This window comes from Gopherus flavomarginatus, chromosome 2 (assembly GCF_025201925.1).
Source record: "Gopherus flavomarginatus isolate rGopFla2 chromosome 2, rGopFla2.mat.asm, whole genome shotgun sequence".
In the NCBI taxonomy this organism is placed as follows: Eukaryota; Metazoa; Chordata; order Testudines; family Testudinidae; genus Gopherus; species Gopherus flavomarginatus.
In genome coordinates this window covers 131,327,081-131,346,967 of record NC_066618.1, presented here as the reverse complement: position 1 = coordinate 131,346,967, position 19,887 = coordinate 131,327,081, and the positions used below count along the sequence as shown (strand labels likewise).

At 48.4% G+C, this 19,887-nt stretch overlaps 3 non-coding genes across 3 annotated transcripts; 1 reads left to right on the top strand and 2 right to left on the bottom strand.

The window, feature by feature from the left end:
• Positions 1-4,600: 4,600 nt before the first annotated feature.
• TRNAK-UUU (transfer RNA lysine (anticodon UUU)) lies at positions 4,601-4,673 on the bottom strand. The gene has a single exon. It is a non-coding gene; the product is annotated as a tRNA-Lys (tRNA).
• A 7,706-nt stretch (positions 4,674-12,379) lies between these two features.
• On the top strand, positions 12,380-12,453 carry TRNAT-AGU (transfer RNA threonine (anticodon AGU)). The gene has a single exon. It is a non-coding gene; the product is annotated as a tRNA-Thr (tRNA).
• Positions 12,454-19,043: 6,590 nt separating this feature from the next.
• Positions 19,044-19,125, bottom strand: TRNAA-AGC (transfer RNA alanine (anticodon AGC)). Its single transcript has one exon. It is a non-coding gene; the product is annotated as a tRNA-Ala (tRNA).
• Positions 19,126-19,887: the final 762 nt, after the last annotated feature.

The window sequence follows — 19,887 nt, the reverse complement described above, 5'->3', positions numbered from 1 at the left end:
AGCTGCCCCTGCTCTGCAGGAATCTGTGTGTTCCACCCAGCAACATACAAACTTGCTCTGAGCTGAAGGGTGTCAGACAGTGATGGTAACGCAAATTTTCAGACTGTTAACCCAAGTCCCTTCCTTTCTTGAACCCAGGACGTGTCAGTCACCTGTTAGCCATGGCGTTATCTTCATCTTCAAATACCTCTCAGGACATTTCACAGAGGGAGTGAAACCCGCCCCCCCATGGCTCCCTGTTGAGGGGTTGTACCGTACCTGCTCCTGGGGACTGTCTGGTTTTATACTCTTAGAGCTTTTTCTCTTCAAACCCCTTATCCCAATCTATGGGCCACCACCGCATTTCAGAGTTCAGAATTTACTCTCATCACCCTCCTATGGCACTTTCCATGTGAATGAGACAAAGCAATGGGGGAAGCTCCATGGCTAATGAAAACCGGTGCATTGGGTGAGGCCTGAACTCATAACCCCAGCAGTGCGCCTCCCTCACCAGCCAGTTGTATCCCTGTAAGTGCTTCCTAGACAAGCTTGGGAAGTAGGCAGTTACCTCTGTCAGTGATTAACAAAGTTGGTGGCTAATTGAAAGGCTGATGGTTCAAATCCAGGTGAAGATAGAGGTGCTTGGCTTTTTTGTGAAGAGAATCCAGTACATTTTAACAGGCAGGAAAATTCCTCAATTCTGGCCTAGCCTCATTGGGCAAGCATAAGGAGTAATTTCACCAGATGTGTTGGTGGTATAGTGGTGAGCATAGCTGCCTTCTGAGCAATTGACCTGGGTTCAATTCCCAGCTACCATACTGAGGTGCTATTTTCTCAGCTGGAAACTAGTTTAATTTCCGTCACATTGTATCAGTTTATCAATGGAATGAGAGAATCAATGTCCTTCAGGTCACTAAACACCCAGGGGAGGAAGAAAGGGGCAGGACTATACTGTGAGCAGGTGGAGTCACCCTGGTATTACAATGTTTGGGTTTTTTTTCCTTTACTTCCCTCTCCCTTTTAGACTCAGAGCATTTAAGGTTAGAAGGGACCACTGTGACCATCTAGTCTGACCTGCTGCACCTTGCAGGCCAAAAGACTCCACCCACCCACCCACTCTTGTAAGAGACCTGGGAGGGGAGGCAGCTCTGTGCTCTGCCCCTACCCCAGGCAGCACATGGAGGCCCTCTGCTCCCCCCCCTCCATGGGTGTGCAGAGATGTGCCAGCAGCACTAAGGTGGCTCCCTTCCCACTCTACCTCTGTCCCTCCGTGCCGCTCCCAGAAGTGTCTGGCATGTCCCAGCATCCTCTGGGGTGGGGGGAGTGTCTCCATGTGCTGCCTGTGCCCCGAGAACCAACTCCACAGCTCCCATTGGCCAGGAACTGCAGCCAATGGGAGCTCTGGGGGCCACACCTGCAGGCAGCGGCACATGGACACTCACTGTCCCCGCTGACCTGGGAGCTGCTTTCGCAGGGTTGTGTGTACCGGTCACTTTGGGAGCTGCAGTGCCCAGGGTAAGCACCACCCCTCCTGCACCCCAACCCCCAAGCAGAAAGCCCACACCCTGCACCCAAATTTCCTCCCAGAGCTTTGCTTGTCTTCCTTTCACCAAGAACCATCCTTCTTCTAATGGGTTGCAAGTAGCCATCCCAGGGAAGCCAAGAGGCAGGCACAGGATTCTACCTCCCAGCAGCCAACCGCACCTCCCCAGGCTTTGCAGAATGAACAGTGGTGCTCTACTAACCCCACTTAGTGACTTAGCTTCTGGTCTGCCTTCCTTGGCTCGACTTTCCTCTTTTGTCCCATTCCTGCCTCACTTCCTCCTTTAGCAAGTCACACAGAGGAGGCCAGCAGGAAGAGCCGGCTGCCATAGGCCATGCTCCCAGGGCAGAGGAGACCAAGACATAAGGCTCCAGAAGGTGACTGGCCCAGATCCTCTAGCTTTCCTCTGCTGATGTCAAGGCTCTTTCTCAGCCCATTTCCCCACCCTCTGTCCTGCAGGGGTTGGATTTATCACAGGTACATGCCAGCAGCAGCAGTAAGAGCTTTGCTGGACAGCCAGGGAAAGTAAGCAATTTTGTTTCTGTGTGGTTTTGAACCACGGACCTTCTGCGTGTTAGGCAAACTTAATAACCACTACACTACAGAAACTCTGTCAGAAGACCCTGCCCCTCCCTTCATAAGAGTATAAGAATGGCTATACTGGGTCAGACCAAAGGTCCATCCAGCCCAGTGTCCTGTCTGCCAACAGTGGCCAATGCCAGGTGCCCCAGAGGGCGTGAACCTAACAAGCAATGATCAAGTGATCTCTCTCCTGCCATCCATCTCCATCCTCTGACAAACAGAGGCTAAGGATACCATTCCTTACCCATCCTGGCTAATAGCCATTCATGGACTTAACCTCCATTAATTTATCTAGTTCTCTTTTAAACCCTGTTATAGTCCTAGCCTTCACAACCTCCTCAGGCAAGGAGTTCAACATGTTGACTGTGCACTGTGTGAAGAAGAACTTCCTTTTATTTGTTTAAAACCTGCTGTGCATTAATTTCATTTGGTGACCCCTAGTTCTTATATTATGGGAACAAGTAAATAATTTTTCCGTATTCACTTTCTCCACCTCATTCATGATTTTGTATACCTTTATCATATCCCCCCTTAGTCTCCTCTTTTCCAAAATGAAAAGTCCTAGTCTCTTTAATCTCTCCTCATATGGGACCCATTCCAAACCCTAATCATTTTAGTTGCCCTTCTCTGAACCTTTTCTAGTGCCAGTATATCTTTTTTGAAATGAGGAGACCACATCTATATGCAGTATTCAAGATGTGGGTGTACCATGGATTTATATAAGGGCAATAATATATTCTCTGTCTTATTCTCTATCCCTTTTTTAATGATTCCTAACATCCTGTTTGCTTTTTTGACTGCTGCTGAACACTATATGGTCATCTTCAGAGAACTATCCTTGATGACTCCAAGATATCTTTCCTGATTAGCCGTAACTAAATTAGCCCCCATCATATTGTATGTATAGTTGGGGTTATTTTATCCAATGTTCATTACTTGATATTTATACACATTAAATTTCACTTGCCATTTTGTTGCCCATTCACTTAGTTCTGTGAGCTCTTTTTGAAGTTCTTCACAGTCTGCGTTGGTCTTAACTATCTTGAGCAGTTTAGTATCATCTGCAAACTTTGCCACCTCACTGTTTACCCCTTTCTCCAGATCATTTATGACTAAGTTGAACAGGATTGGTCCTAGGACTCACCGTTGGGCAACACCACTAGTTACCCCTCTCCATTCTGAACACACCGATGGGCGAACCTGGAGAAAGTGATGGCAGCCCTTCAATGGGTCAGCTGGTAGGGCAACGGACTGGAGCCGGCACTCAGGAAGTCATCCTTATGTTGTCCTTCTGACTCCAGCTTGAAGGAGAGCTTCTTTTTCTTCCCCTTGCTGAGAAAGAGCAGGAGAAGAAAGAAAGACCAGGTGAGTCAACTCTTGCTTGAGAGTCACCCACTGAAAATGTAAAAACAAAAAAGTAAAGCCATAAAAGACTTCAAAGCCCACCAGGCCCAACCTCTCTTCTAATATGGCAGAAAAGCCACATGTCTCCTGTCTAGGTAGGGACATCCTATTGCCCCACAAGAAGTGGAAGGTCATTATATTCAGCCTCAGCAGCACTTGTGGAGCAGGGGGAAATACATGGCTGAGGAAATTCCCTGTAGCCAGAAGATAGGTCTTGAGCATCACAGCTTTGTAGGTAAATACAAGGTCCACTTACACCACCGGCTGAGCCATTCTTCACAGGCCAGCAACTGCTTCTCCCAATTTGTGTTCCCCACCATGTCCCCAACTGAACGCTAGAAATCCCAGTTCATCAACCTGCCCACTCTTGCAGCCCTCCTCTTCCACCCTGACTGATAGGGAGGAGTATTAAGCCTCCCTCCCTTAGGCCTTTCAGCATTCCTGGGGAACACCAACACTGCCCAAGTGACTTTGGGCCAGTTGGTCAACCAATAGGGCTGCCTCCTAGGCCAGGCTGCAGCCCAGCTTCAGGACTCAGAGGAAATGAAGCTCCCATCCCTACCTACAGGACTCCAAGCACGGCCAGCCTTCTGGATCAAACATCCCCTCTTGTGCTCAAGTCACAACAGCTAGCGGGCAAAAGGCAGGCTTTCATATCATTTGAGAGAGCAAGACAGAGCCTTGGAAGACCCAGCAGGATTAGGTCGCACAGGAATTGTCCTCAGATCCCACTGAGACTTCAACTCAGATTGCAGGATTCAAAGTCCTGAGGGCTGCTCTTACACCATGGGACCAATAGGGAAACCCCAGATCTCTGCTGAGTTCTGGTGTGGATGACCCTGCGGGCGCAGCCCTGCATTTGCTCACCAAGTTGGCATGTAACAGTTTGCTGCATTCCTAGAGGCCTTTCTTAATCCAGACTGAGAGGCCAGTGGGCATGTGAGGAAGTTGCCCCTTCCGTCCTAGGCAGTACGTGGCCCTTTCTAGGAAAGACCAAGTCCTGGAGGAAAAAAGACTGTTGTGAAATAACATCCTGAAGAGATGCCTTTTTCAGTTGTTGGAGGAGTATCATATGGGGAAATGTTCCCTCTTCACCTGACCAGGGACTTGAACCCTGGACCCACAGATTAAAAGTCTGATGCTCTACCAATTGAGCTATCCAGGCTCATAGAAAAATGGGCAAGTTTGATGCAGAAGAGAAACTAGTCAAGAAAAAGAGAGCAGAAAATTTGCTAGTCTTGCTTCTTTAGCAGCCCTAGGCCCATCTTGCTTCTCCATGTGAGGCCCACAGACATTCTTCTTTTTTTAGTTAAATATCAGATCCAGGAGAAAACACAGTTATACAAAGCAAAATAAAATTGACCTGTCTCATGCAGTGCTACATTGACCTCTATTCAGACTGAGCCTAAGGGAGGGCCTCGCTTCCGGATCAAACATGCCCTCTTGTGCGAGTCACAACAACTAGCAGGCAAGAGATAGGATACCATGTCATTGGAAAGAGCAAGATGAAGCTTTGGAAATCCCAGGATAATTAGCTGGCAATGAAAAGACCTCAAAGTTCTACTGGGGCTTGAGCTTTGATTTCAGGATTCACAGTTCTGAACACCAGCCCTTACACCATGGGACCAGCTAAGCCTGTGTGACTTCTGGCATGAAAGACTCTGTGGGGAAAGTTTTTTTCTGTCAGGGAATACCCAGTGGGAACATGCCTTTCTGGCCAGCCCTACATTTGCTCAAAAAATCAGCACACAGCACTTTGTTGCAGGCCCAGACGCTTTTCTTCCTCCAGACTGCAATGCCAGTGGACAGGTGAGGAAGTAGCACCTTCAGTCCCAAGCAGTAAAGGGCCCTTCCTAGGAAAGGCCAAGTTCTGAAAAGGAAAAACTGAAGTCAAAGAGAGTCCTCAAGAGATGCCTTCTGAAAATCTTGAGGGATTGTCCTTTTACCTGACCAGGGACTTGAACCCTGGACCCTCAGATTAAAAGTCTGATGCTCTACCAACTGAGCAAATTTCATGCAGAAGAGAATCTAGTCAGAAAATGAGGGCAGGAAACAATACAGAAAACCTGATGCTTTTGCTCTTTTAGCAGTCCTAGCCCCAGCCTACTCCTCCATCCGGCGCCCTGAGGCCTTATTCTTTTTTTAGTTAAATAGCAAATCCAGGAGAAAACACAGTTATACAAAGCAAAACGAAATCACAAACAGAAATGTCATTGGAAATACAAAAATTAAAAAGGAAAATGCAATTCCCATCACTTTATCGCGTCTGGGCCATTCCTGTATCGAGAGCACCTGCTAAGGGCCCTGTGTGCTTACGAGAAACCTGGAGAAACTCATACCACAGCCTGAACATGAAACTCAACTGCTCCCAGGTGCTGCAGTAAAACCCTTTCCCTGCTATGATGTTGCACTCCGTATGATTTTATTAAAATATGCTAATGAGTGTGAATATAATGTAACTGGAGTATGCTTTATGCATGTAAGGTAGCATTACAAAGTTTATAATCTACTGTGTGTGTTCATCGTATTTGTATGAACCGATCATTCTTGTATGTGAAACTAGAAATATGAAATATAACTCTGAGGTCCTGTTGTAATGATGCATAGTGTGGGCCATTAATAGTGGTTTGGACTCTTGATGGCTCCCATTAACCAGGACAATTGACTGTAGATGGCTCTGTCCTGCACCATCTGTGAGTCAGGCCAGGAAGAATGAAGGCTTGGGGTCTCACAGGACATGTGAGCATGTCACTTGGTACAGGAATCCATCTTAAACCTGGGGCTTTCCCCCAGGAGACAGACAAAAGATTCCTGCCTTGTACCAAAGTTATATAAGTGGGTAGAACAGAAGAAAGGAGGCTGCAGTCATAAGAAATCCCCTAGCTACCACCTGAGCTGGAACAAGGATTATGCCAGGTGAAAAGATTGGGCCCAGACTAGAAATAAGCCTAGTCTGCAAAAGAAGCTTATTGGAAGATCTCTGAGGGTGAGATTTTATCAGTATTGAGTTTCCTATTGTATTAGGCTTAGACTTGCATGTTTGATATATTTTGCTCTATGGAGAATACAAACTCCATAGAGAAGGAAAAGTTAATGCCTTAGAAGAGTCTCTGTGTGTGTGTGTTAGATGGGTGCGAGGGTGCCTAGAAAACACTGTCCTGTAGTTTCTTTTCTCTGATTTCCTTTAGAAAATTTGAAGCGGGGAGCAAAAACCATTGTCTTCTGAGAGGCTTGAACTCAAAACCTTCAGATTATGAAATTGAGACACTACCAGCTGTGCTAGGAAGGTTTAGAAAACAGCTAGACTCAATGCATATAGAATCTACAGCCGTGACCGAGCCAGGGGTGCACTGGAAGACGCAGGGAGATATGGTGCCCAGACACCTTTCCTGGCAGCTAATAGATCAATTTTCTCTGACAGTGAACAATCTACTGGAATTCATGGCAGCAGAGGGTGGATATTTCCAAGCTGAGCACCCACTTCCACATTTCAGAATTTATTCTCCTTTTCCTAGTAGGGTACTTTCCATGTGAATTGGGCAAAACAAGTTGGGGAAGCTACAGGGGTAATAGAAACCAGTATTTAAGGTAAGGCTTGAACTTATAACCCCAGCTATAGTCCCTTCTGCACTAACTAGTAGCACCACTGCAGGTGCTTCTGAGGCAAAATAGGGAAGCAGGCAGTTATCAGTCTCTGTGGTTCACACCTTTGCCTGGCAATTGAAAGGCTGCTGGTTCAAACCTAACTAAAGATGTGACTTTTCAGCGATGAGACTCCAGGATATTTTAACAGGAAGAAAATCTCCTCATTTCTGGTTTAGCCCCATTTGACCCCTTCTGCCCCTCTTCTCCCCCACACCATCTCTTCCCTTCCCCATTGGGGCCATACAGAGAGGATCCCCACTCACTGAGAAGTTCCCTTTTCTCCTTCACAGAGGGCTTTAATACCCTTTATCTCACTCAAGCTCACAACTGCCCAGAGTTCAAGAACTGTCCCTGTTCCCATTGGACAGATGAGAGGAGCCTGAGGTCCAGAGAAGGGAAGTGACCTACCCAAGGGCATACAAAGCAAAGCGGTGGCAGAGCCAGAAAGAAAAGCCACCAGTTCCGACTCCTGTTCTAATGGACAACAAACCCCCCAGAGGCAGGGATAGAGCCCAGGAATCAAGATGGTGGGGAAATGTCATTCAAACTGTTTCTGTCAGAAAATCCCATTCAGACTAAACCAGTTTGTTTCTCGAAATCATAACAAGTGGGATAAAAGTTCTTTGCAAAAATATTTTGTTGCAAAACAAAAGCATCTCCTGTTTGTCACAGTGTGTTAAATTGTCTCCTCGCACACAAAGAGGAGACACTTGGATCTCAAACATTAGATAAGTAGCTTCAGTCTGAGCTAAGTCGTTGCTGCTCTTAACAATTTCAAAATAAAAACATACAAATCAAATAGACTATTTCAGCTATTCTATTATATCATAATCTGCTCTGAGAAAACGTGATAGGACATCTCATATTATGCACTACTTATAGTGATACTCTCCAATGAATCCCCATCCTCCACCCACCGTGAAGTAGGTAGGAGTGGATCATTATTATTTCTACTTGAAAGAGGGAGAAGCTAAGGCTGAGAAAGGAGAATTGACTTGCCTTAGGTCACCCAGCCAGCGAGTGGCAGAGTTGGGAATAAGACACAAGAGCCCTGATTTTCAAACTAACCATCAGAACTTGAATTTCATCCATTGAATGACCTTAAAGTGCTCTCACATGAGCTCCAGACCAACAACAGTGACAGAATTATTCAGCAAGTATTTGAGAACTGCAATGTTAGAGAGAATCATCAACTGCTCAGAGACCATTAATGCAGAGAAGCAGCAAAATTTGTCAAACATAGAACTGGTTCTGACTTATTTCCTTGGTCTTAAAAAAGAACAACAAGGACCTGAGTTTCCTCCCTGTCAATAACCCCCTGCTCAGCCAATCAGGGTAGAGACTGAGGACGGGAGGCTGAGGGTTCTCAGCAGAGAGTACAAAGGATGGCCTAGGTCACCTGTGGAGATCACTGTCCAAGCACTATATCAGTCCCACAGTTTTGGATGGACCGCCCACAGTGGGAGCTGCAGAGCACTCCCCCACAACACACACACACACACAAACACACACACACACACATCCTGGTGTTGGGAGGGGAACAGGAGAAAGGACAAAAGAAGCAAGAGACGAAGAGAAAGGAGGGAGGGATGGAGGAAAAGGTGAAACAAAAAGGACAAACCCTAATGTCCCCAGTGATTCTAAGGGACCAAATCCCAGGTGTGGAATAAAATTCTGCCTCCTTAAGCTCGTGTTTTCAATGCCTAGAATTCAACTGTCACCAGATGGATCAGACTGAACAGGTTTCAAACCTCCAGGAGGCTCTTACCTTCTAAACAGGGACGGCTGTTTTCTAGTAAAATCACTACAAGGGAAGGAGAAAACTCGAAAGAGGTTCCTCCTGGCGCTCACGTCCGTGAACCCAAATACTCTCTCAGTCCTCAAAGAGAGACCTGGAGAAGGAGACTTGCTGAAGCAAAGCCACAGGAGTCTCTGAGGTTTCCCTGGCCCCTCGCCCTTCTCCTGCCTGGCTGATGTCATCATCTCTCTGTGAGGTCACTACGTCCCCATCTCCTTTGACCAATAGTCTGAGGTCCTGCAAAAGGCCTTTGTGATGTCACTGCCACACCCCTCCCTTGCTGTGCTAATGTCCTGCCCCAGGCCAGGCACTTTGGAAGTTTGAGGTACTCCCTGTGGATCACCCCACTCAAGGAGCGTTCGTTCTAGGAAGCAAGCCGGCTAGACAGGAAAACATCAGATGCTGCTCCCAATGCTATACTCAGTTTTTCAGAAATTAGTCGACTTTCTGGCCAGAAGAGACCATTAGAGCATCTAATCTGACCCCCTGCATATCACAGGCCTCCTGTATGACACAAGAGCTACTTTTGGGGCAAACCCATTCCAGAAAGGCATCTAGTCTTCATTAAACGACATCAGGACATGGTGAATCCACCGGTTTCCTTGGTAGCTTGTTCCTGTAGTGAATCATCCTCACTGTTGAATATTTGTGCCTTAGTTGTAATATGAATTTGTCTCTTTTCACCTTCCAGCCTTTGGGTCTTGTTATGCATTTCTCTGCTCAATTAAAAAGCCCTCTAACACCCAATCTTTTCTCTCCATTAAGGCACTTCAACACTTCAGTGAAGTCACCTTTCAATCTTCTTTTGATAAGCTAAACAGACTGAGCTCTTTCAATAGCTCACTAGAAGGCATTTTTCTCCAGCCCTCAGAACATTTGGTGGCTCTTTGCTGCCCCAGCTCCAATTTCACAACATCTTTTTCAACAGAGGAAACCAAAACTGGAGGCAGTATTCCAATATCAGTCTCACTGATGCCATGTCACCTCCTGTGACGTTATTGACATAATCTGTAACTGTATAGATCACCGTTGCGACCACTGTTCTATATTTGCAGTCAATATTGCAGAAAGGTTGTTTTGTAAGGGGTCTATGGAGAGGTTCTGATTGGCTAATTATAATGATGCTATCTCTAGATGTGTATAATTTTTGTAGTCGACGTTATGAATATTGGTTCTATGCTGTCCATATTTCAAACTCGTGCTCTGCTTCTGGGGAACACTTTAGACAAGTTGGTGTCAGTTCTGCCTAGCCTGCTTGATGGCCCACTACGGACCATCAGCTATACAATCGACCCATTGAGAGAAGGCAGGTACACCTTGTGACTCAGCAAGGTATGCAGGGACCTGCCTGTGGACAGAACTCAAAGGTTTTTCTATGCCACATGCTGGATAGAGTGTCCTTGGGACAAAGAAAGCAAAGACAACATGGCAAGAGACTATAAAAGGCTGATGCCTCGTCTCCATCTTGTCTTCAGTCCTGCTTCATACCTCTGGAGGGACTTTGCTACAAACTGAAACTCTATACAAAGGACTGAATGACCCATCCCATCTGTGGATGGACTCCAGAGACTTGATGTGAACCTGCAGTTCATTCCATCACTGCTACAGGCCTGAACCAAGAGCTTTGCCATTACTTCATGTGAAGGATTAAAAATCTATTTGCTGTTTATATAGCAACCTGGTGCATGGATTGTGCCAGCTCTTTTCCAGACTCAAAGTCCAGAGTATGGTCAAGGATTAGAGGCCTAGCAAATAGTGATAAGATAAGAGAAAGCTGGGGTAAACAGAAAGCCTTGCTTGCTAAGATAGGCCTGGTCAGCAAATTGCCAGGTGTTGGAGCTAAGAACTAAAGAATTGTGTCTTATTCAGAGTTGCAGATTGAACAAAGAATCTCTGTTCCTGTTGTGTTTGTTTCTTATGTAGGGAGACGTTCTTCCCACAGATCAAACCTTGAGTTTATGAAAAGTTGTCACATGTCAGTATAAGATATGATCATCCTTCCACGTCCCTTCCCAGGGACCAATGCCTGCCTTTAGACACAGAGAAAACAATCTTTATTGCCATATACTTTCACTGTTTCTTTGCTTATACCAAAGCCTTTTCCCACCAGCAGGGGCCTCTGTATGCACAGAACTCCTGGTAGCGTGATGGCTGCAGGCAGTGGAGAACTCTATTTTGGCATCTCTTTGTCTGTTTTGTGGTCAACATCTGCAGTGGCTGTTAAAAGGCCTCTAGACAGTGATCTTTGGGAAGAGCTGGCTGAAGAGCTTTCCTACTAACCAGGAGAGCCTGGCTTGGCCTGCCAGTTCTTCTTGCTGAACCTAGTGTGTTTGTTGGCTCCCTTTTTGTATCTCTTTTCAGAAAAAGAAAAGACCTGTCAGCAGAATCCTTCTAAGTGCTTGTTCAAGACAGAGAGAGCCTTCCTTGCGGCTAAGTCTTGGTCTCACCGCTGTGGCGCCTCTTGCTGGCCATCCTGAGAATCAGTTCTGGTTCACCAGTGCACCTTCATCTAGTGGCATCTGGCTACATCTGTTCTATCATTAGGACCCATGTCGCTCTCAGGACTTCAGTGTCCTCTTATGGACACAGCCCTCTGGCTGTGCCCCACTCAGTTCTCTCCCTCCTTCCCGGGGGCAGCTGTTCTCTACCCAGACACTTGCCTCAGTGGCCGGCTGCAGTCCAGGGTATATCCACCTGTGTCAGCCACCTGTGTCAGTGGCTACGGAGGCAAAAGTGGTGAACCTCCAACCCTGCATCTGTTTCCCTGGACCACTTCCCCACAGCCCCAGCACCTTCCTCTGCCTTTGTATCAGGGCCTCAGTCTGGCAGTACTCAGCCAGAAGGTCACTCATGCTCCCCTTACCCACCCAGCACTACTCTGATCATGGTGCCCACCCTTCCCCTTCCCCTTCCCTTTCCCCTTCCCCAGCCAAACCTCCCTTCTCAAACTCCAAGCAGTGACTGACTCTTGCTGTGCTGAGCAGCCCTTTATATATGGGCTGCTCCAGCAAGCCTTCTCCTGATTGGCTCTCCCAATAAGCCCTTTCCTGATAGGCCGGGTTCTGTGCAGCCTCTGCAAGGCTGCCTTAATCGTTCTCCTGCTTGGTTGGGGGCAGACACTTCCCCACACTTGGAAAATGGCAAATGAGAAGTTTAGAGCTGGTGGAAAGGTTACTATAACTGAGAACTGAGCCAAGGTTGCTTTAACTGAAACACAGATCACTAACCGCTATATGATCACAGTGGCTGGTGGGAGAAACACATGTTAGAAGCCCTCTGTCATCTCAGCTGTGGCTTTCTGTGCACGGAGAGCCAGACACCTCAAGGTCTGCAGGTCCTGAGGGAAATGTGGAACGTCTGTATTTTAGAATTTGCAGGTGTTGTCCTGGACCATCAAATGGAACAGTTGCAAACATTTTCTTGAGGCAGGCACCATGGCTTAGCTGGCTAAAGCACCTGTCTAGTAAACAGGAGATCCTGGGTTCAATTCCCAGTGATGCCTTGGTGTACAGCTTTTGTCTCCTCCGCTCACATTTTCCTGTGTCTTCCTAGGAAACAGAAGAGACCTCCCTTGGTATCCAAGTCATTGCTTGCTAAGGAAAAGGCTTCTTTGTAGAGAAGCATTGGAAAGAATCAAATCACATGCCTGGAGTTGATGAAAAGGCTGCTGTGACTGGCATTAGCATGGTGGTTGCTTTGACTGCAATAGCTGCAACATGAGAGCCTGCGCCACACATCCTTGTGATTCACTGGGGATGTCCACACGCAGATGTCATGTCACCTTCCTTTTGATAGTCACTGATGAAAAATGGAGCAGTTGGGAGAAAAGTCCCAGAGAGTGGCACCGTGGCTAAGCTGGCTGACTCACCTGCCAGGTAAAGTGGAGGTTAGAGATGCAGCACCCAGTAGTGCCTTGCCAAATGTGTCCGCTCTTCCCATCTTTTGGTCAATCTTCTCAGGAAACAGAGAAGACTGCCTCTGCCTTGCAATGCAAATGCTTCCAAAAGAAACCGGTCGTTTTTTCTGACAAGTGTTGGAAGGAGGCACCTAAGAAATGTGGAGACAAGGAAAAGGTCATCGTAACTCAACTTGCATCCATGGCTCTTGGGGCCACAATGCAGAGCACTAAGCACTGTATGACCACAGCAAAATCTAAACTTTACACCTTATTACACTAGGCAGTAGTTAGGTCAAGCATTTTTCTCACCCCACTGGATGTTACCCTCCTTAATACATAGAATTCCCCCCTTCATTTTCTCAGGATTCCTGCTGCTTCCAACATAGGTGGGGGAGGAGAAAGGCAAAAACGTGATGCCACAGTCTCCTATTTTATACCCTTAGTTCAAGTGTCTAGAAGACACTTGCCCAGACATGTCCGGGTGGGCTCTGCTGAGTCACTAGGTTGGGGAATCCTCCTGGTGTGGTCTTGTGCAACTGAGTCATAGACTTGAGCAGTCCCCACAGTGTTGTGTTTGGGCATCTGTCATTGAATTGGAAATCCCTTAATTACAATTCCTCTGCTGATTCATGGTTGTTGAACTCCCTCCTTGGCAGGGGTCACTAGCAAAATTATAGCATATTTCAGTAACAACCATAGAGCAAAATGCATAACTTCATACACCCTCATGCTATACATATTTGGACAGACTAACCGATTTCAGCAGATCATGACTTTTCATGTGATAACTTACATGGAATGGTTTGTATGACATATCACAGCCATATATGAATGATGAATATGTGAGCTACAGGGGGCTATTTTGAGGTACATCATGTCACAAAAGCCTCCAGAGACTGGTCTTTGGGAAGAGCTGGCTGAAGAGCCTTCTGAGTAACTGAGAGATCCTGGCTTGGCTGGCCAGTTTGTGCTTATGAATTAAACTTGTCCTCTGGGCTCCCTTTTTTGGTGTCTCTTTCACATAAACAGAGCAGAAGTTCTTGGCCAATCCTTGACAGTGCTTGTTCAAGACACAGAGAGCCTCTGTGCTGGGGCAGGGGTAAGGGTGCAGGAGGTGGTCGGAGGGGGGTGCTTACCTCGGGCATCACAGCTCCCAAAGTGACCGGCACACACTCCCCTCCTGCAATGGCTTCTAGGCAGTGGGATCTGGGGGCGGGTCAGCTATGGAGTTTGCACTCAGGGTCGCAGGGATATGCCAGCTGCTTCCAGGAGCAGTGCAGCATGAAGGGAGGGGGCAGAGTGGGCAGGGAGCTGCCTTAGCGCTGCTGGCACATCTCCGTGCGTTGCTTGGGGAGGCATCAGGTCTCTGTGGGCTGCCTGAGGCGGGGCAGTGCCCGAGGGGGCTCAGGCCCCCCTTTGCCTCCTCTCTCCAGGCTCCTTGCCCGTTTTGCCGGCTGACAGGGATTTTAGGGTGCAGCAGCGCAGGGAGCAGGAAGGGCGAACCACAGTGGCTGCCTCCCCTAGAAGTATTTGCAGTCAGGATTTCCCCCAACAGTGCCCCACAGGGGTCCAGGGTCAGCTCCAGCACAGGCCACACAGGAAGGCTTAATGCTCGAGCTACAGCACATGCTGGGCAGGCTTGAGGCTGGGCTCCCCATGGCAGGAGAGAAGATGAAGACTCGGCCCCTGGAGGGGCAGGCTGGGCTTCCTGGATCCCATTTGCTCACAGCCAGGGCCCTGCCCCCACTCCCAAGTCGTCCATCGTGCCCCCAGGTCAGCCAGAATGGAGCAGCAGTTTTTACTGCACCAAGTCCACTTATGGCTTACAGGCAACTCCCAGACTCACCACAGCCCACCATCTTGGCCAGAAAGGAGCCTACTCAGCCTCACCATTGCTTCTTTTCCTTCCACCCAGAACCCCGCTTCTCCTGGGCTGCAAGTAGCCATCCCTGGGATGCCAACAGGCAGCCACAGGGGTCTATCTCCCAGCAGCCAACCGCACCTCCATTGGTTTGGCCCTCAGAAGGGCAGGCGGTGGTTTCCTGGATCCCAGTTGCTCACAGCCAGCCCAGCCTCCACCTCTAAAACCATCAGTCATGCCCCCAGGTTGGCCATAAAGGAGCAGCCATTCTCCACTTGGACTCAGCTTTGCTTGTTTTCCTTTGACCCAGAACCCCCCTTCTTCTCCTGGGCTGCAAGTAGCCATCCCTGGGAAGCCAAGAGGCAGGCACAGGATTCTGCCTCCCAGCAGCCAACCACACCTCCCCATGCTTTGCAGAATGAATGATGGTGCTCTACTAACCCCACTTAGCCACAATGATGTGCTTAGTTTCTGCCCTGCCTTTCTCAGCTTGACTTTCCTCTTTTGCCCCATTCCTGCCTCACTTCCTCCTTTGGCAAATCACGCAAAGGAGGCCAGCAGGAAGAGCCGGCATCCACCAGCCAATCTCCAAGGGCAGAGGAGGCCAAGCTACAAGCCTCTGAAAGGTAACATGCCTAACTCCTCTAGGTTCTCCAGCCTGACACCAAGGTGCTTTCTCCACTGCTGTCAGCACCTTCTGTCATGCAGGGGTTGGAGTTATCCCAGTGACAGGCCAATAGGAGAAGGAGGAGCACCTTCCTGAACAGCAAGGGGATCTGGGAAAAGGAAGCCAGCATGTTTCTGCCTGGCTTTGAACCAGGGACCTTTTACATGTTAGACAAATGTGATAACCACTACACTACAGAAACTCCATCTGCTTGATTGTTGCTCACCCTGCCACAGACCGATGGACAAACCTAGAGAAAGTGGTGGCAGCCCTTCAATAGGTCAGCTGGCAGAGCAGAGGACTGGAGCCGGCACTCAGGAAGTCGTCCTTACCTGGCCCGTGTGACTCCAGCTTGAGGGAGAGCTTCTTCTTCTTCTTCTCCTTGCTGACAAAGAGCAAGAGAAGAATGAAAGGTCAGGTGGGCCAACTCAGTGCAGAAGCCCATGCTGTCTTTTTTTGCTGCATAGCCTGAAATGAGGGACTCGTGGCAGTTAAAGGAACTGCTGCACCTTTCAGAAAACATCCCACCTGTGCACAAAGCTGGATAGAATAGCCTGCTAGTCTAGCACTCTCCCAACTGAACTACTTCAGCAGCTGCTAGGTTTTTTTTTGGCTCATTAAACCACATCTTCAGTCACTGATGGCCAATGAGAGAGCGACATCGCTTGCTATTTTAGCACTTGAAAATGCCATTGGCCAATCTTTGGATCTCTTTAATGCTGCGCTTCAGTTCATGGGGGAAAGGTGAGAGAAGCCACCTTTCAACTAAAGGCCTGGGGTTAACATCCTAACGCTGTCTCCTACTGTAACACTATTTAATCCTGGCCAGCCCTGTGCTGGTGACAGTTCCATTTCTAGATGTTAGTACGTTTCAGTTACGGTTAAAATTAAAAAGTTTCTATATGCTTATAGAAAATGCATTTGTTTTATTTGCTTATATATGGCATGAATAAATCCAGGTTTACAGAACCTAGCCTGCAAATTTAGCATCTTATATGACAGAGAAAATCATGCATCGAAATTGTGCATTGAAATCATGAACTGAGCTAGAAATGCAATGAAAAATAAGATACTTAAAATTTTAACATATGGGGGGGCACCGAAGACATGTCTTGCCTGGGGTGCCACTTGGTCTAGGTCAGACCCTGTCAGGGAGAACAGGAATTAGTGTCACATGCCTATTTTCAGGCTGTAATCTGTGGGCACCCTGCTCTGCGGGAGGGATCATGGTAGCCCAGACTCAGGGCTGGAACAGGCCCCTGATTGAGGGGGTGGCTGCATGGTTTACAGCGCTCTGATGTCTCAGACAATGTGTCTCTCCCAAAGCCTCAGATCTGCGTCCCCAGAAGGCTCCTGCGCTGCCTCCGCTCCTTTCACCTTCTACAGCAAGGAGCAGCAGCAAGGGGCAGGGATGAGCCATAGGCACTAGGTGGGGGGCAGAGGCTTCAGGAGCCCAGAGTGTTTGCCAGTCTGGGCATTTTGGCTGAGACCTCAGGGACACATTGTGAGGCAGAATCCCAGGCATCTGTATGAAAGGAGCATAGGGACTTAAGAGCAGCCAGACTGGGTCAGACTGGGTCCATTTTGTCCAGTGTCCTGTCTTCCCATAGCGGCCAAAGCCAGGTGCCCCAGAGGGAATGAACAGAACAGGTAATCATCAAGTGATCTATCCCCTGTCACCCGCTCCCAGCAAACAGAGACTAGGGACACCTTCCCTGCCCATCCTGGCTCAGAGCATGTCCTCCATGAATCGATTTAGCTCTTTTTTTGAGCCCTGTTATAGTCTTGACCTTCACAACATCCTCCGGCAAGGAGTTCCGCAGGTTGACTGTGCATTGTGTGAAAAAATACTTCCTTTTGTTTGTTTTAAACGTGCTGCCCATTAATTTCATTTGGTGACCCCTCGTTCTTGTGTTATGAGAAGGAATAAGTAATACTTCCTTATTTACTTTCTCCACACCAGCCATGATTTTATAGACCTTTATCATATCCCTCCTTAGTCATCTTTTCTCCAAGCCAAAATGTCCCAGTCTTATTATTCTCTTCCCATATGGCAAACACTCCATACCCGTTTCTGAACCTTTTCCAATTCCAATACATCTTTTCTGAGATGGGGTGACCATATCTGCATGCAGCATTCAAGATGTGGGCGTACCATGGATTTATACAGCGGCAATAAGATTTTCTCTCTTATTTTCTATCCCTTTCTTAATGATTCCCAACATTCTGTTTTCTTTTTGCTGGCCTCTGCACATTGAGTGGATGTTTGCAGAGAACTATCCACAGTGACTCCAAGATCTCTCACTTGAGTGGCAACAGCTATTTGACATCCCATCGTTTTATATGTAGAGTTGGGATTATGTTTGCCAATGTGCATCACTTTGCATTTATCAACATTGAATTTCATCTGCCATTTTGTTGCCCTTTCACCCAGTTTTGTGAAATCTCTTTTTAGCTCCTCACAGGCTGCTTCGCACTTAACTATCCTCTGTAGTTTGGGATCATCTGCAAATTTTATCACCTCGCTGTTTAGCAGATCGTTTATCAATATGTTGAATAGTCGCAGTACAGACACCACTAGTTACCTGTTTGCATCCTGAAAACTGACCATTTAGTCCTACCCTTTGTTTCCTAGCTTTTAACCAGTTATTGATCCAGGTGAGGACCTTCCAGAGGTGAAAGTAAGCTGGTCCGGTCCGGTATGGGGTACCGGCAAGAGCGGTTACGCTGTGCTAGCCCGGCCCAGGTTCCCCAAGCTGGTGATTTAAAGGGCCCAGGGCTCCCTGCAGAGGCCAGAGCCCCAGGCCCTTTAAATCGCTGCCTGAGCCCCCCTGCCGGAGCCCTGGGGAGCAAATCACTGCCGTGGAATGCTGCTCTCTCCCGCGCCACGAACACAGAGCAGGGTAGACAGGAGCTTCCTTACAGTGTGTGTGGGGGCACTGTTGTCTGAACTGTGGTGCTCCCATGACACCCCTTCCCCAGGGACCCACATTCACACCACCCCTCCCCCGAGGCCACACCCACAGAACGCCTCTTCCCCCCAAGACTCCACCCTTCCCCCCACTCCATCATTTGTCCTAACAGCCAGTAAAGAGTGGTGGGGCCACAGCCCTCTAACCCCCTGTTCCAGCACCCCTGACACAGAGCTAAGCAGGCAGCAGTGTGTGTGTGTCACAGAGGCTGCTGTGCTGAGCTGAGCCAGTGAGGGAAACAGGCTGATGTTGGGGCTGTCCCCTTCCCCAGGACTGGTTGCTTGCAGCAGCTGTCTGAACTTAGAGACAGTGTGCCCACACACTCTTCCCCAACACACACACTACCCCACCAGGCACATTGCAGTTGAAAAGCAGCAGGCAATCTAGTAGGATTCCCATGGAACAATGGGATAGAGAAACCTGCATCATGTGATGCTGTACCAGCCTGTGAGGCTTTGCAAACCCTTCCCAGAGCACCCACAGCCAGTTGCACAGCTACCCACAACGCACTGTTTTCTGTGGCCATCCAAGAGTCTAGCCTGGATGTGCTCTGGTGACACAAGGGGGCATAGTGTGGACATGCAACAGCTGTTTAATTGAAACTCTTTAAAGCCACATTACCCAATAGTGTAGAGACAGCTTGAGAGTGAGACGAGACCCAGCTCTGTTGAAACTGAAGAACCACAACTTCCTCTGTAGTTGACAGGATTTGAACCGGCGCAGGGAGACCCCAATGGATTGCTAGCCCATCACCTTAACCACTCGGCCACAACTACTTGCTTGAGATGGGTCTCTCACTACACTCCAGTTCTGTTCTCACTGAGTGATCAATTCCAATTGTTCCCTCAGACCAGCTTCCACAACACACACACTGCTGTGCCATTGTGTAAGTGTGTCCCTGGCTGAACTGCAAGAATTCCTGCTCATTTCCCTTCTGGCTGGAGCATGAGGAGAGTGTGTTTGTGGTCAATGACGTTCCTGTAGATTGTTGTCCATTTCCTGCCTTGATCATTCAGACAGTTCCTTTACCATCCTATCCCCAGCACATCAGGGATTGCAATAGCAGGGGACAGGTTTTCTCTGGGGCACTGAGCTTTGCCAGGGGGTTGGTGGCTCCTTTCTTTCCTCACCCTGGAGTAAACTCAGCTTTTTATTCCATCCTTGATGTTTCAAGGAATAACAAGAGATGACCGAGGAAAGAGGTGGACAGGGTGGGTCTCAGGTGAGGGGCAGAGAGGTGCAAGTGGTGGGCAGGGCCGGTCTTATAGGTGGGGCAAAGAGGTGTGGGTGGTGGACAGGGCAGGTCAGGGGAGGGGATAGAGAGGTGTGAGTGCTGGGCAAGGTGGGTCTCAGGAGAGGCAGAGAGGTGTGAGTCCTGGGCAGGGTGAGTCTCAGGGGAAGGGCAGAGAGGTGGGGGCAGCATGCAGACCTTGGGGGCGGGGGTGGAGAGACAGAAGGAGGCCTTCAGGGAGGAGAGGAGCAAGCAAAAGGTGGACCAGCAGGCCTCAGCCAAAGAGAAAGAGCAGGAGTGGGAAGTG